General features: G+C 39.4%; 1 pseudogene; it reads left to right on the forward strand.

The window, feature by feature from the left end:
- Positions 1–1690: 1690 nt before the first annotated feature.
- LOC123953866 overlaps positions 1691–15309 on the forward strand; it is a 44207-nt pseudogene continuing 30588 nt past the window's right edge.

Raw genomic sequence — 15309 nt, forward strand, 5'->3', positions numbered from 1 at the left:
GCATCTGCAATGATGAAGCCATAATCCCAGGGAAACTACCTCAGATTGTGACTGTATTTTGGGATAAGGTCTTAAAAGAAGTAACTAAGTTAAAAATGAGGTCATTAGCGTGGGCCCTAATCCAGTAGGACCTTATAAGAAGAGAAAATTTGGACAGAGACATATACAGAGGTAAGACGGTAGGAAGACACAAGATAACAACCATCAACAAGCCAAGGACAGAGGCCAAGAACGGACCCTTCCTTCATGGGCCCCAGCAGAAAACAAGCCTGCTGACAGCCGCCAGAACTTCCAACATCCAGAACTATGAGACTGTAATATTTCTTTTTTTTTTAAGATTTTATTTATTTATTTGACAGACAGAGATTACAAGTAGACAGAGAGGCAGGCAGAGAGAGGAAGGGAAGCAGGCAGATGTTTTAACCCTTGAGCCACCCAGGTGCCCGAGACTATAACATTTCTATTGCTTAAGCCCCTCGGTCTGTTGCACTCTGGGATAGCAGCCCTAGCAAATGAATTCAATCAGCAGGTGTAAAATAGAACATCACCAAGAAAGAGCCATATATGACAGTATATGATTAAGAACCCAATAGAAGGTGGGGCGCCTGGGTGGCTCAGTGGGTTAAGCCTCTGCCTTCAGCTAAGGTCATGATCCCAGGTCCTGTATCGAGCCCCACATAGATCTCTCTGCTCAGCAGGAGGCCTGCTTCCTGCCCCCCCTTCCCCTCTGCTTGCCTCTCTGCCTACTTGTGATCTCTCTCTGTCAAATAAATTAATTAATTAAATAAGTTTTATATATATATGTATATATTATATATAAATTTCATATAATTTATTTATATAAATTTATTTATAATTTTTATATAATTTATTATATATAATAATTTATATAATTTATAAATTATATAAATTTATATATATAAATTATATATATGTAAAAGAACCAAACAGAAGGTGAAAATATTAAAGTCATAGGTGTTTAGGAGAGGATACATGGTCCCTGTGAAGCCCACAGGTAAGTTTTCATAAAGCAGATGGATTTTGAGGTAGAACTTAAAATAGACACATGTGGGCAGGTGCACATGAGGATTCTCAAGGCAGGTGGGACAGTTTATATTTAATTATTATTTATTCACCTACCATGAGCCAGGCACTGTGCCTTGGTCCAGGAATCTAATGAACAAAGAGGCACACTCCCTGCCATGGGGTGCCCACAGTTGGAGACAATGGAAGTCAAAATGAACAGGATTGTTGGGGACAGCCAGCACATGCATGAGAGCATGAGTACAGAGGACTAGGTTCAAGAGCTGTTGAGTCAAGTTCTGTCTCTCCTGAGCACTTGTTGTATTTGTAGTATGTGATAAGTCATTTGATTTTGCTCTGTGGAGTGTTTCATGAAGGTGATTTGTCATCATTAGACCTGTTCAGTTAGCAGGATTTCCTTCTGCATTCAGATTACACAGAAAGCTGTGTTCTTGAAGACAGTACTATTTCCTCTCCTTTCTTATTTCCCCCATCCTAACAAACCCAGAGTGAGTGACCCTGCTATATCTTATATTCCTGGGCCTTTCCTACCATCAGCTGTGTCTCGGTGATAATCAGCATATTGTGGCAAGACTCATCCCTGTGGGTCTGTCTTCTGGCACTCTGTCTGGTGATGACTTCTTTTTTGCTTATACAGGTGACAACAATGCCAGAATATTTGAGGAAGAGGTTTGGTGGCTTTCGGATCCAGCTCCTCCTTGATATTCTGTACTTATTCCTCTATATCTTTAATAAGAGCTCGGTGAGGTGTGTAAAAGTCAGCCCAAGAAAGAAAACAAAAGTAAACAAAAATTCAGTAGGCAGGAGACAGGAGAGTGCTTGATTGATCTCAGCAGTTCACTCTGGGACCCCACAAGTTACTTATGGCCTCTGCTGTCTACGTGAGAGGAGAGAAAAAAATAACTGAATAATACTTACAAAAAATAAAGTCAGAGGCATCTTCTTTGTGCCCCAAGCCTAAGTTATATGTCCCTCCTTTGTATTTCCAGAGAACATTGGGCTTACCTGTGTTATGTCATTAGGTGATGTCATTCCTCTGCTTAAAACAATTCAAGAGTTTTCTACCACCCCTACAAGAAACCCTAAGCCTCTTGTTATGATCTGTAAGGATGTCCTGTTCTTGTCCCTGCCTCTCAGCCTTGTCTCCTGCTCTCCTCCCTTGTTGTCATCAGGCTCTGGCCACACTGCCTGCCTTATTGTTTCTCAAACCCAGCAAGCTTATTCCCACTTGAAGCCTTCAACACTTGCCCTATATTGTGTCTGGAATGTTCTTCCCCCAGATTTTTCAAATATCACCTCCTTGGCGAGGCCTTCCATGGGTGTGTGCAGCCAATCTCTACTCCATTACTGGGGTTTTTATTTTCTCTGCAGTATTTGTTACCATATGAAAGTGAGTTGTTTCCTTGATCATTATCTGTCTCCTCCACTTCAGTGCAAGCTTCTGTAGGTCCAGGCCCTTGCATGGTTTCTTCACTACATTGCCCACTATGCTGAGAAAATGATTAGCACTTAAGACATTCGATTCATGTTTTGGGGTTTTTGTTTTGTTTTTGTTTTTGTTTTAACAACCAAATGAGTGTCACTTACCACACTGCATAGAATTGCCTGTTTAGTATCTGTCACTAAATATAAGGTCCCCGAGGACAGCAGCCAAGTCTTAGTAACTCTTGTGTCTTCTAAACCCTGTTGAGTATCTACAAAATTGGCACTTAGCAAACATTTGAAGAATAAATGGATATTGGGTATCGCTACTTCGGAGACCACAATAACAAAGTAAGAGAATAGCCAGTTAAATGATGTGCACATGCTTTAAAATCAGTGCCAGCTAAGCCAAGGATCAACAAATCTGGCCTGCAGGCCAATCAGCCTCATCTTCTCCTTTGTTTGATCTAAGAATGTTTTTTTTTTTTTTACAGTTTTAAATGGTTATGAAAAACAGAGACAAGTATGTGGCCTGCAGAGCCTACAGTATTTACTATCTGGTCTTTTAGAGAAAAAGCTTGCCAGGTCCTGATGGATGAGCTGACCCCTTTGCCTTTTCCCAATGGCAGAACTGTAGGAACGGCTCTCTCTGCATACACTCCCTGCTGCAAGGCCCCAGGGAGGAAGAGGCTTAGTTTTGTCTGAACTGAATTAACTGGATTAACCCAAGCCCTAAAGGTGCTGACCTTGCTGAACTCATGGGGCACAAGTCTTTCCGCCCAACAGAACTTGGGTAGATTTAGTCTCTATCCATTAGCAATAAAGTAGATGTGCTAACCATAGACCACTTCCCACAGATGACTTCTAGGGTCTTTATGATACTGCTGTTGAATGAGCTGGAAATGAAAATGCATCTTGTTGCCTGGGTACTTATTCAGGTAGAGATCTGTACTGGTGCCATGTTCATGAGACTGGTTTGGGGGTTAGATGTCTACCTGGCCACCATAGTCTTGCTGACAGTTACTGGCATTTATACCATCACAGATGAGGTTACTATAACCATGCACATATTTATATTGACACAAAAGCTCTCTTCTTATAGTGGAGTGGTAGTAGGCATTGAAGCAGGGAGTCTCCAGCTTTTGCATTTTTGCTGAATCTATAGATCACATTGCTAGGCCTGGGGGGTTGGGTGGAACAGTGAAAATAATTGTGGTGGGGTGCCTAATTGGAATCCTACCTCTAGAAATCAGATCAGGCCTGTGGGAGCTTTCCAAGGGCACTGGCGAGGATGGCAGTGATCATGTTTGTGGTGGATCACGGCCTGACACTTCAGACTGCCAGGTAATGGAGTAGAAACAGAGAGGGAATGAGGGAGATGCAGCAGCTATAGGCATCCCGGTCACCTGGTAACCTGGTCAGGCCATCAGATGGGATCTTTTATGTAGGCGGTTCTGTCCCAGAGTATCCCCCTAGGTTTTGAGAGTGGGAGATCTCATCACTTGTTTTTTCCAGCCACAACGCAAATCTTAGATGCTGGTGAGTATCCCTGGCAGTCCACCACTATCTCAGTGGGGAGAAACAGGCTGGGAATGGAATGTACTCAGTCAATGGCTGTCAATGCACAAGGGAATAGAAGTTGGGGGCTTCTTCCCAGGAGACATTTGGTAATGTCTGGAGACATTTTCAGTTTTCACAACTGGGAAGGGGGTGGTTTCTATTGGTTTCTAGCAGGTAGAAGCCAGGGATGCTGCTAACTATTGCTTCCAAACTGAGATTTTGTGATTAAAGATGTACTTTTTTTCCTTAGGAAAACTACCAGCTTTTCATTCATCCAAAAAGGGGAATGTAAAGGGAAATTGGGACATAGAAGGGCAAGATAAGAATCCAGCAAAAGATCGTGAGAGGTATTAAAGAGAGAAAACAGGATGTACAAAGACTAAAGATTGTATTATAAGACCTACTGACTTAAAGGTACAGAAGGTATGAATGGAGCAATCTGGGAGGAAGCAACACTGTAGAATAGAGACACAGAAATGACTTTCAGCAGAGAATCTCAAATGTGGATTTTGTTTCTCTTTCTTCTACCTATTCAGGTGGTTTTGCAGCTGTGGCTTACTGATACTTACATGCTGTTGTTATGGTCCTGGAATCAATCATATTAATGGGCTTTGGTAAATTAATCTTGGAAAACTGGGCACCATAAATGGAATCTTTGAATCTGGTTGTCACCTAGGGCCACCTCAGCACCTTCACCTCACAGACAAGGAGACTGAAGCCCTCAGAACCCAAGAGCATTGTCTCAGATCACCCAAGAAGTTGGGGGCAGGAAGTGGGCAGGAACTTCTGCTCACTTCAGAAGCCCGAAAAGTCAAAGAGTCAAGAAACAGGAGTGGCAATGACAAACTCTAGTGCTTTGGGACAGTGTCAAGTGAGCCAACACGCTCACCCCCACCTCTATGCCTCTGTCCATGCTCTTCCCCTCTAGGTAGAACCCCCTCACTATTTTATCCATGTGGTTAAATCCACCCATCAATGTCAACAGAAGATCCACCCACCTCCCCCCAGAAGCTGTGATTCTATGATTATTCCATCCACATGTCTTTTTTCCTGTGGACTCACATCACTACCACATACCACTTAATATCCTGTGATACATATCCTGATTCTTCATTGATTGTGTCACGTAAGAAATCATACCTCCCAGCTCTAAAACTTCTTAAGAACCAAAACCATCGTGTCCTGCACATAATGTGCAGTCTGAGGCACATGATAGGTGTTTATTACGTAGTAAGAATGAAAATGATGGCTAATACAAATCAAGTATCAGGTACTACTAGGTATTGCCTCCTTTAATCACCACAGCCACCATGATGCATAACTGCTGTTGTTATCCCCATTTTACAAATGAGGAAAAGGAGTTACTCAGTTAAGTAACTTGCTCATGAGACACACCAAGAGCAGAACTCATAGCTGGTCTCTAAGCACCAAAGCTCAACAGGTGATCTAATATAATATAGTATCTATAATGGCAGGTACACTTACCTTAATATGGAAGTTTCCTTCCACTAGGCTGAGATAATGACCTTAGTGAGGTTGGTGTTATACACTGCTCCATGGGTCAGAGATTGGTCTTACATAAATCTAGAAGGGAAAACTCTTGGCTTGGGTATTGAAAAATTTTTGAAATGATATGTGAATATGGTTGAAGGACTATGGCTCCATAGAGCGTATTGTTGAGCCTCACTGAATCAGAAATGATAGAATCAGAGCCACATAATCCTCAGTCTTACCATTTAGTAAGCATTAGTGTGTCATTAAGGGTACTAAGTGCCTTATTGCTGGAACACAAAATACATGTCAGGCATGACCAAGGAATTTTTTAATGAGCTGGGAAGCAAAAACTAATTTGAGTGACAAAACTGTCTAAACTATAAAACACACTAAGCCATTGTATTTAATTGTGTATGAGTATTAAATATCAACATTTTTAATACCAGCCAAGTTTGCCCCAATAGTTGAAAATGACATCCAGTTAAACTTTAAGAGCATGTGGAATATTTCATTTAATGTTAGCAATTATATCTCTAAATAACTATATATTCTTCACTGTTAGAGACTGAATATTTGTCTCCCCCCAACAAAAATTCATATGTTGAAATCCTAACTCCCAATTTTTATGGGAGGTGGTATATTTGAGAAGTGATTCAGTCTTGAGGGCAGAGCACTCATGAATAGCATTAATATTCTTATAAAAGAAACCCTAGAGAATCCCCTCACTTTTCTACCATTTGAGGGCATATTAAGAAGATGGCCATCTGTGAGCCAAGAAGGAGATTCTCACTAGACACCCAATCAGCACTTGATCTCAGACTTCCTAGACTCTGGAATGGTGGGAAGCAAATATATAGTATATAAATCACTCAATCTATGGTATTTTGTTATAGCAGCCCGACTGTCAGCAGACTGACATTTTCTGAGACATGTAATGGGATTTTTTTAATTGGGGCATTCATATTAGCTCTTCTGGTAAGTAAACTATTTTGAAGTATTGGAATAATTGTTTCCTTTTTAAAATATGGAAGAATTTATACATCCAAATGAGTGTTGTTCTAACTAGTCACCATGAGACCTCATGTATATACAATTATAATTTTTTATTTTTTATTATGTTCAGTTAGCCACTGTTTAGTATATCATTAGTTTTTGATGTAGTGTTTAATGATTCATTAGTTACGTATAACACCCAATGCACATCCCATCATGTGCCCTCCTTAATATCCATCACCTGTTACCCCCTCCCTTCACTCCCCTCCCTTCTGAAACTCTCGGTTTGTTTCCTGGGGTCCATAGGCTCTCATGGTTCGTCTCCCTCTCTGATTTCTCCGCCTTCAAATTTCCCTCCTTATGGTCCTCCAAACTATTGCTTATGTTCTACATATGAATGAAACCATATGATAATTGTCTTTCTCTGCTTGACCTACTTCACTTAGCATAATCCTCTCCAGTTTGATCCATGTCAGTACAAATGGTGGGTATTCATCTTTTCTGATGGCTGAATAATATTCCGTTGTATATATGTACCACATCTTCTGTATCCATTGATCTGTTGAAGGGCATCTTGGCTCTTGGCTCCTTCCACAGTTTAGTTATTGTGAACATTGCTGCTATGAACATTGGAGTACATGTGCCCCTTCTTTTCACTACATCTGTATCCTTGGGATAAATACCTAGTAGTGCAATTGCTAGGTCATAGGGTACCTCTATTCTTCACATCTTGAGGAACCTCCATACTGTTTTCCAGAGTGGTTGTACCAGCTTGCATTCCCACCAACAGTGTAAGAGGGTTCCCCTTTCTCCACATCCTCGCCAACATTTGTTGTTTCCTGTTTTGTTCATTTTTGCCATTCTAACTGGTGGGAGGTTGTAGCTCATTGTGGTTTTGATTTGAATTTCTCTGATGGCTAGTGATGTTGAGCATTTTTCGTGCGTCTGTTACCCATCTGTATGTCTTCTTTGGAGAAGTGTCTGTTCATGTTTTCTGCTCATTTTTTGACTGGATCTTTTGGGGGGGGGAGCAGTAACAGCTATCCAGATTTTTTTTTAATTTAATTTAATTGTGTGTGTGTGTGTGAGAGAGAGAGAGAGAGAGAGAGAGATAGAGAGAGAGAGAGAGTTGCATTTGAGAAGTTCTTTATAGATCTTAGATATCGGCCCTTCATCTGTAATGTCATTTGCAAATATCTTCTCCCATTCCATGGGCTGCCCCTTAGTTTTGTTTACTGTTTCCTTTGCTCTGCAGAAACTCTTTATCTTGATGAGGTCCCAAAAGTTCATTTTTGCTTTTTTTTTATTTGCCTTTGGAGGCGTGTCTTGAAAGAAGTTACTGTGACTGATGTCTAAGAGGTTACTGCCTATGTTCTTCTCTAGGATTTTGATGGACTCCTGTCTCACATTGAGGTCTTTCATCCATTTGGAGTTTATCTTTGTGTAGAATGTAAAGGAATTGTCCAGTTTCATTCTTCTATATGTAGCTGCCCAATTTCCCCAGTACCACTTATTGAAGAGACTGTCTTTTCTCCATTGGATATTATTTTCCTGATTTATCAAAAATTATTTGACCATAGAGTTGAGGGTCCATTTCTGGAGTCTCTATTCTGTTCCATTGATCTATGTGTCTGTTTTTATGCCAATACCATGCTGTCTTGGTGATCACAGCTTTGTAATATAGCTTCAAATCAGGCAACATGATGCTCCCAGCTTTGTTTTTCTTTTTCATCATTCCCTTGATGATTTGGGGTTTTTTCTGTTTCCGTACAAATTTTAGGATCCTTTGTTCTAGCTCTTTGAAAAATGCCAATGGTATTTTATTAGTGATGGCATTGAAAGTGTACATTGCTTGGGGCAGGATAGACATTTTAACAAACTCACACAGGTAAACAAATAAAAATGTACATGGTGAAATACACATTGCCCTCTGTTCCTCAGTTCATCTCCCCAGAGGCAACCAGTATTACAGTTTTGTGCATATCCTTCCAGAGATATTCTTCATATATACAATCATTTTTTAATCTATGAGATGGATAGATAGGTAGAATCAAAACAAAATTTTGCAGCCTGTTTTCCACCACTGGTACTATATCTAGGGCAAATTTCTATGTCTGTGAATAGAGATCTACTACATCTTTTTGGTTCTGTATTTTTAATAAACTTTATTGAGAAATACACTAGGCAAAATATATAGCTAGATGAAATATCGCAAAGTGAACACACTCTGGTAACCAGCATCCAGATCAAGAAGTTATCTTTTTGTTTCCTTGCTTTCCAAACTTAGCTTTTGTTTCTTTTCCTTGCCTTATTATATTGGCCAGGGCCATTAGGGTAGTGTTGAATAGAAGACAGAGTAGTAGAAGAGACAACAGGCATCCTTGTCTTACTTCCAACTTAGAGGGAAAGCTTTGGATATTTTACCATTAAATAAATTATTTGCTGTCAGTGTTTTATAGATACTCTTTGCAAGACTAAAAAATTCTCTTCTATTCCTAGTTTGCTACAATTTTTTATCATGAACAGGTTTTGAATTGTAGAAAGTGTTTTTTCCATTTCTACTGAAAAGATTATATTATTTTTCTCCTTTATTCTGTTAACACAGTGAATTGTTTTGAATGTTAACTCAATCTTGCATTCCTGGAATAAACCCAGATTATTGAGGCATATCCCAAATTCCTCTCCAAAGTGGCTGTATTAACTCATATTCTCAGCAATATATGTGAGAATATGTGTTCCCTAACTTTTCAGCCAATGATCGATGTTTCAAGACTTTTTAAAAATCTGCCAAATAAGTGAAGAAGAAGAAGTATATCAATTCTTGTTTTACTTGAAAGTTCCCAGATACTGATGAGGTTGAACATCATTTCATATATTTAGTGACCATTTGTAGTTCCTCTTTTGTGAATTACCAATTCATATTCAATACCATATTTTTTCTGAACAGTTTCCCTTGGCTGTCAGTGTATAGTTCTTTATACATGACACAAATTTCTTCTTTTAGCCTAACAAAATTTTAACGTGATTTCAGTCATATAAATTTTAAATTTTGAGATCAGATTTATCAACCTTCCTTTTCTTTTTTGTATCTTGTCTAAGAATACACTCCCTAACTCAAGATCATAAAGATATTCTGTTTTTATCTAATTACTTTGTACTTTTTTATTTCACCTTTTTTTAATACACATGGAATTCATTTGTAAATGTGTCATGAGGTGTTTTATTGATTTTATAGTCAGTCAGTATTCTTTCATTGACTAGTTTTGACTCCAAATGATTCTGAGCACATTTCAAAACTCAAGTCTATATCAAAGGAACATGGCTTAATATGCCAAAATAAAATGGTTGGGGTTTTTTGTTATTGTTCAGTAAGTGGAATTAAGGGTGTTTTGTGCCTTTTAAAAAATATTTTTCTTTAGGGGTGCAAAGGGTGCTCAGTTGGTTGAGCAGTCAACTCTTGATTTCAGCTTAGGTTATGATCTCAGGGTCATGAGATCTAGCCCTGTGGCAGGCTCCAGCACTCAGCAGGGAGTCTGCTTAAGGATTCTCTTGTCCCTTCTGACTCCCCACCCCACTTTCTCTAAAACAAGTAAATCTTTAAAAAACTTTTTTTTCTTTACTGTTAAGATTGTATAACACTTAGAAATTTTCAAGTTTGACATTTGATAAATATTTTGTTGGCATTGCAGGAAAGTTAATATTAATTTGTTTTGATCAAGATTCTTAAGAGAGCTTGTGATAGAACTTTAGTTCAAAACTGAAGATAAGCAAATAAGTACCTTCTTAACTCAAGTAAGTAAAAATTCCAGGGGCACACGACCTTCCATGATGGCTAGATCCAGGGTTCTGAATGAACCAGGTCGACAAGAGAGCTTCAAACTGTTAAACTAGCTTAGAACTGCAAAGGATGGAAGCAGGAACTTTTGGTTCCTTAAGCAGAAGATTCCTGCGACAGATTCCAGTTAGCCCAGTTTGGGTCTCATATCCATTCCTGACACATCAGTTGTTGCCCATGGGATAGAGAGTATTGGGCAGGCCCCGGGGCATGTGGACAGTTTGATGAGGCCCACCTAAGCCACAAAGGATGGAATGCAACTGGGAAGAGGGGTTCTGCTACCAGAAGTAGGAGGTGGGGTGTGGGCACACAACCATGATTATCTACTCTACTCGTTTCTCCTTGGAAGAGGTGATGTTTTTCTTAGGCACATTTAGTCTTGACTATTTTTCAATCCATTGTGCTTTTTATACTATGTACAGTCCATGAAACTGGGACTCACTTTGCGATCTTGGGTCTTCAAACATGTGTTACTGTATAGTTTCGGGTACTGATAAATTTTATGGTGTTTCAACCTTTTCAGGAAGTGGGAGGATACCAGGAGCTATGGTATAAATACCCAGACAGTAAGCCAGACCTAATCCATAAAGGAAATTGGACTGCCGAGGGGGAATGTTTTAGTCCTCGCCTGGATTTTTTCCGAATCTTCCAAGATCCCATCACTGGAGACCTCCCATGGCCTGGAATCATCTTTGGTGTCTCCACCTTCTCCTTATACTACTGGTGCACTGATCAGGTAACTAGGCATGGTACAGTTGAAGTGGCTGCATTGGAGGCTGTGGTCCTCAGTGCCTTCCAGGCTTTCCCAGTCTCTACAACCACCGGCAACAGTTGGTCTGTCTGCACTCAGTGATCAGGGGTCCCTTCCAGTCCTTATTTATTGCCTAAAGAACTTGATAAGAAATTCTGTTTAGGGGCGCCTGAGTGGCTCAGTGGGTTAAGCTTCTGCCTTCGGCTCAGGTCATGATCTCAGGTCCTGAGATCAAGCCCCACATCGGGCTCTCTACTCAGAGGGGAGCTTGCTTCCCTTCCTCTCTCTCTGCCTGCCTCTCTGCCTACTTGTGATCTGTCTGTCAGATAAATAAATAAAATCTTTAAAAAAAAAAAAGAAAGAAAGAAAGAAAGAAATTCTGTTTAAAAGGAATTTCAGGGTACCTGAATGGCTCAGTTGGTTGACTGCCTTCAGGTCATGATCCCAGAGTCCTGGGACTGAGTCCTACATCAGGTTCCCAGCTCCATGGGGAGTCTGCTTCTCCCTCTGACCTTCTCCTTTCTCAAGCACTCTCTCTCTCTCTCTCTTTCTCTTTCTCTCCCTCTGTCTCAAATAAATAAATAAATATTTTTTAAAAAGGAATTTCACAGCCCTTTCTAAAACATATCAACTATTTTCATTTTTTTCTTCTTCACTATCATTATCTTAAAAAAAGCTTTTTGGATATGAAATATGTCAGTTCTCCCCAACTGTGTCCATAAATTAATACAACCAATCAGTTTTTCAGTTGACTTTTTAAGGACCCAAAACTTATTCTAAAAATTATTTGGCTCACTGTCAATGGTAGATCATTAAATATATTATGAAATATTCATATGGTGCAAAGGCAATAAATAAATAAAAAAGAAGTACAGATACACACAATAAATTGGATGATCTTCAAGCTTGATGCCAAATAAAAGAAGCTAGACACAGATACCTAGGCACTGCATGAATACATTTTTATAAAGTTTACCACAGGCGGTGCTAACTTATGTCATTTAGGAATACACAGTAAGTGGCAAACAAATTATAAAAGAAAAGAAAGAAAGTCATGAAAGTGATCATTTCTGGAGTAAGGGAAGGGGTTGAGATGAAAAGAATAAGTCACATGGCGAGCATTATTTATAATTACCACAAGGTGGAAACAACCCAGATGTTCACTCATGAATAAGTGAACAGAATGTGCATTGATTCACTGGAATATTATTCAGCCATAAAAAGAAATGATGTACTAACACATGTTATAACTTAGATGGATCTCAAAAACATTATCCGAAATGGAAGGAGCGAGATACAAATAATCATCTAATGTATGATTCCTTTTATACAAAATATCCAGAGTAGGCAAACCCACAGAGACAGAAATCCAATTAGTGCTTGCCAGGGGTTGGGACAGCTTAATGGACATAGGTGTTCTTCCAAGGTGATGAAAAGTTTTGAAACAAGAGAGAAGTGTGATTGCAAAAGCTTGGGAATTCACTGGGGGCTACTGAGTTGTTTAAAATGGTTTGTTATACATTACATTAAGTTCACCTCAATTTCAAAAAAAAAAAAAAAAAAGTCCACAGAAAGGCTTCTGGGATACCTACAATGTTCCATCTGAATTTGGATGGTTGTTATAGTATACGCTCTTAATGTGCTACAGTGTGCTTTCATGTGTTACATAATGATTTTTTTAAAGATTTAAACATTTTATGGAAGAATAAAATGCTACAAATCACTAGCCCAAGTTTGAAACTGAAGAACAAAGGGGGAGAACTTGCCAAACCAGATTTTAAACATCTACAAAGTAGCAGCAATAAAAACAGTTTGAAACATCCAAGAATAGATACATAGACTAGTGGGGAAAAAAATAGAGGTCAGCCAGATTCTTGTACTTATAGAAATTTAATATGTATCCAACAGGCTTCAGAAATCAATGGGGGAGACATATGCCCTTTGATGATGTTAGAAAACCAAGGGACTATTTGGAGTAACAGTTCTTCACTCCCACCTAACAGTACAAAGGTCGACTTTGGGTGGGTTAAAGACTTAAATGTGGAAAGAAAAATGTGGAAAGAAAAGCTAGACATTTTTGTTTGTTTGTTTCAGTGATTTATTTATTTATTTATTTTTCAACGTAACAGTATTCATTGTTTTTGGACAACACCCAGTGCTCCATGCCACACGTGCCCTCCCTATTACCCACCACCTGGTTCCCCCAACCTCCCACTCCCACACCTTCAAAACCCCCAGGTTGTTTCTCAGAGTCCATAGTCTCTCATGGTTCGCCGAAAAGCTAGACATTTTTAAGGGAGGATGACGGAATATTTTTGAGACAGAGTGGGGAGAGTACAAATGATATTGATTTGATCACATTACATCTAAGTACTTTTTAACAAAGTACGTGGAAAAAGTTGACAGATGACAGATTAGAAATTATTAGAGATGTTTATTATGAACAAGAGACTAATAGCAAAGCCACAAGAAAAAGGAGTCCAGTAGAGATGTGGCTAAAAGATCATGATAGGCAATTTATAAATAAGGAAATTCAGACAAGCATAAAACCAGCATATAACCAGAGTTATGACAGAAGTACAACTCAAAACCACAAGGAAACTGGCAAAAATGAGAAAGACTGGTAATGCCAAGTGTTGGAGAGACTATGAATGTTTAAGAACCCTTGGGAACTCCTGGTGGAAGTATAGACTGGTGCAACCTATTGGAAGGTAATCCAGCAGTATTTGATAAGAGTAATTATACTGTACTCTGAGCTCGCAGTGAAGCTGGGAGAAGCTACCTAAAATATCCTCATGCAAGTTTATGAGGGATTATATATGAGGCATTGATCACCATGTGACCATTGATTATGCTGCTTACTCCAACGTGGGTAGATGAAATGGCAGGAGGGGCAGTAATACTGTGGAATACTATGCTGTCATAGGAGCTAGATGATACAAAACTGATAGGTCTTTAAAATGTAGTGAGTGGACAGACAAGAAACAAGATAAGATCCAGAGCACTATACGTAGGTATTCTCTATAATGTAGTTCTGGGTTTTTTTAATTTGTATTCATGTCTATTTATTATGTATAATGGTGCTTCTTTACCTAGAAGATAAGAAAAATCTTTCTACATTTTTCTTTTCAGTTTCTTCTACAACTTTAAAAGTTGCCCCTGACCTTCCACATCTGACAGTGGGTAAACTAGATTTCCTAAACTACCTCCAAAAACAAAACTTTCTAATTATACTGGGTAAAATAAAACAAACATCTTTTTAAAGTCATAGCAAAGCTCGTAAGAAGGAAGAAAATCCCTGGAGACTGAAAAACCAAGGAGAACCAAACTCAGGAGAGTTAAGCTGACAGATACACTGATGGTGCCCTGACAGCGTTTACCAAGCCAGGATTTCCAAGGCTTAGATTTAACTGGCCAGATGAGAACAGGAGAAAGGCCTTGAGTTCATGAGTAGTGAAGAGTGAAGGCTGTACCATCAGTGAAAAGATAGACCAGGAAAATAGCTGCCCACCAGCAAAGAGAAACAAAATGCCCCAACCCAAGTCCCAGGAGAAGGAAAGAAGTCTCCCCTAAGGATTCACAAGGGCAGGCTGGCCTTCCTATACATTTGGGGTTTTCATTAAAATTTTAACTTAATTCCCTGTATTATCAGGGAAAGCCCATGGGAAGAAATGTACATAAACTCATCCAAAATTTGTTACATACCAACCTGGCAAGAGTAATGGCAGATTTTCCCTGGAAGGATGCACCCTCAACCAAGGTCTTGCAGCATTCCCATAAATAAATGCCTGCACAACTTGAGCCCCTAAACCAAAATGAGAAAATATAGAAGAATCAAACCACCTTGAGCAAGAAACAGCAGAATTAGTACCCCAAATTTCAGTAAACTGAGGGATTAGATACCGTTAACTTTTTAAAAAGTGTGTATAAAGAAATAAAAGGGATGTCTGGGTGGCTCAGTCAGTTAAGCATGTGCTGTTGGTTCAGATCATGATTCCAGGGTCCTGGGATCAAGTCCCACATTGGGCTTCTTGCTCAGTGGGAAGCCTCCTTCTCCCTCTCCCTGCCATTCCTCTCTACATCTCTGAAAAACAAAATCTTTTTAAAAATAAAGAAATAGGGGCACTGGGTGGCTCAGTGGGTTAAAGCCTCTGCCTTCGGCTCAGGTCATGATCCCAGGGTCCTGGGATCGAGCCCCACATCCAGCTCT

This window comes from Meles meles, chromosome 12, assembly GCF_922984935.1.
Source record: "Meles meles chromosome 12, mMelMel3.1 paternal haplotype, whole genome shotgun sequence".
NCBI classification, from domain to species: domain Eukaryota; kingdom Metazoa; phylum Chordata; class Mammalia; order Carnivora; family Mustelidae; genus Meles; species Meles meles.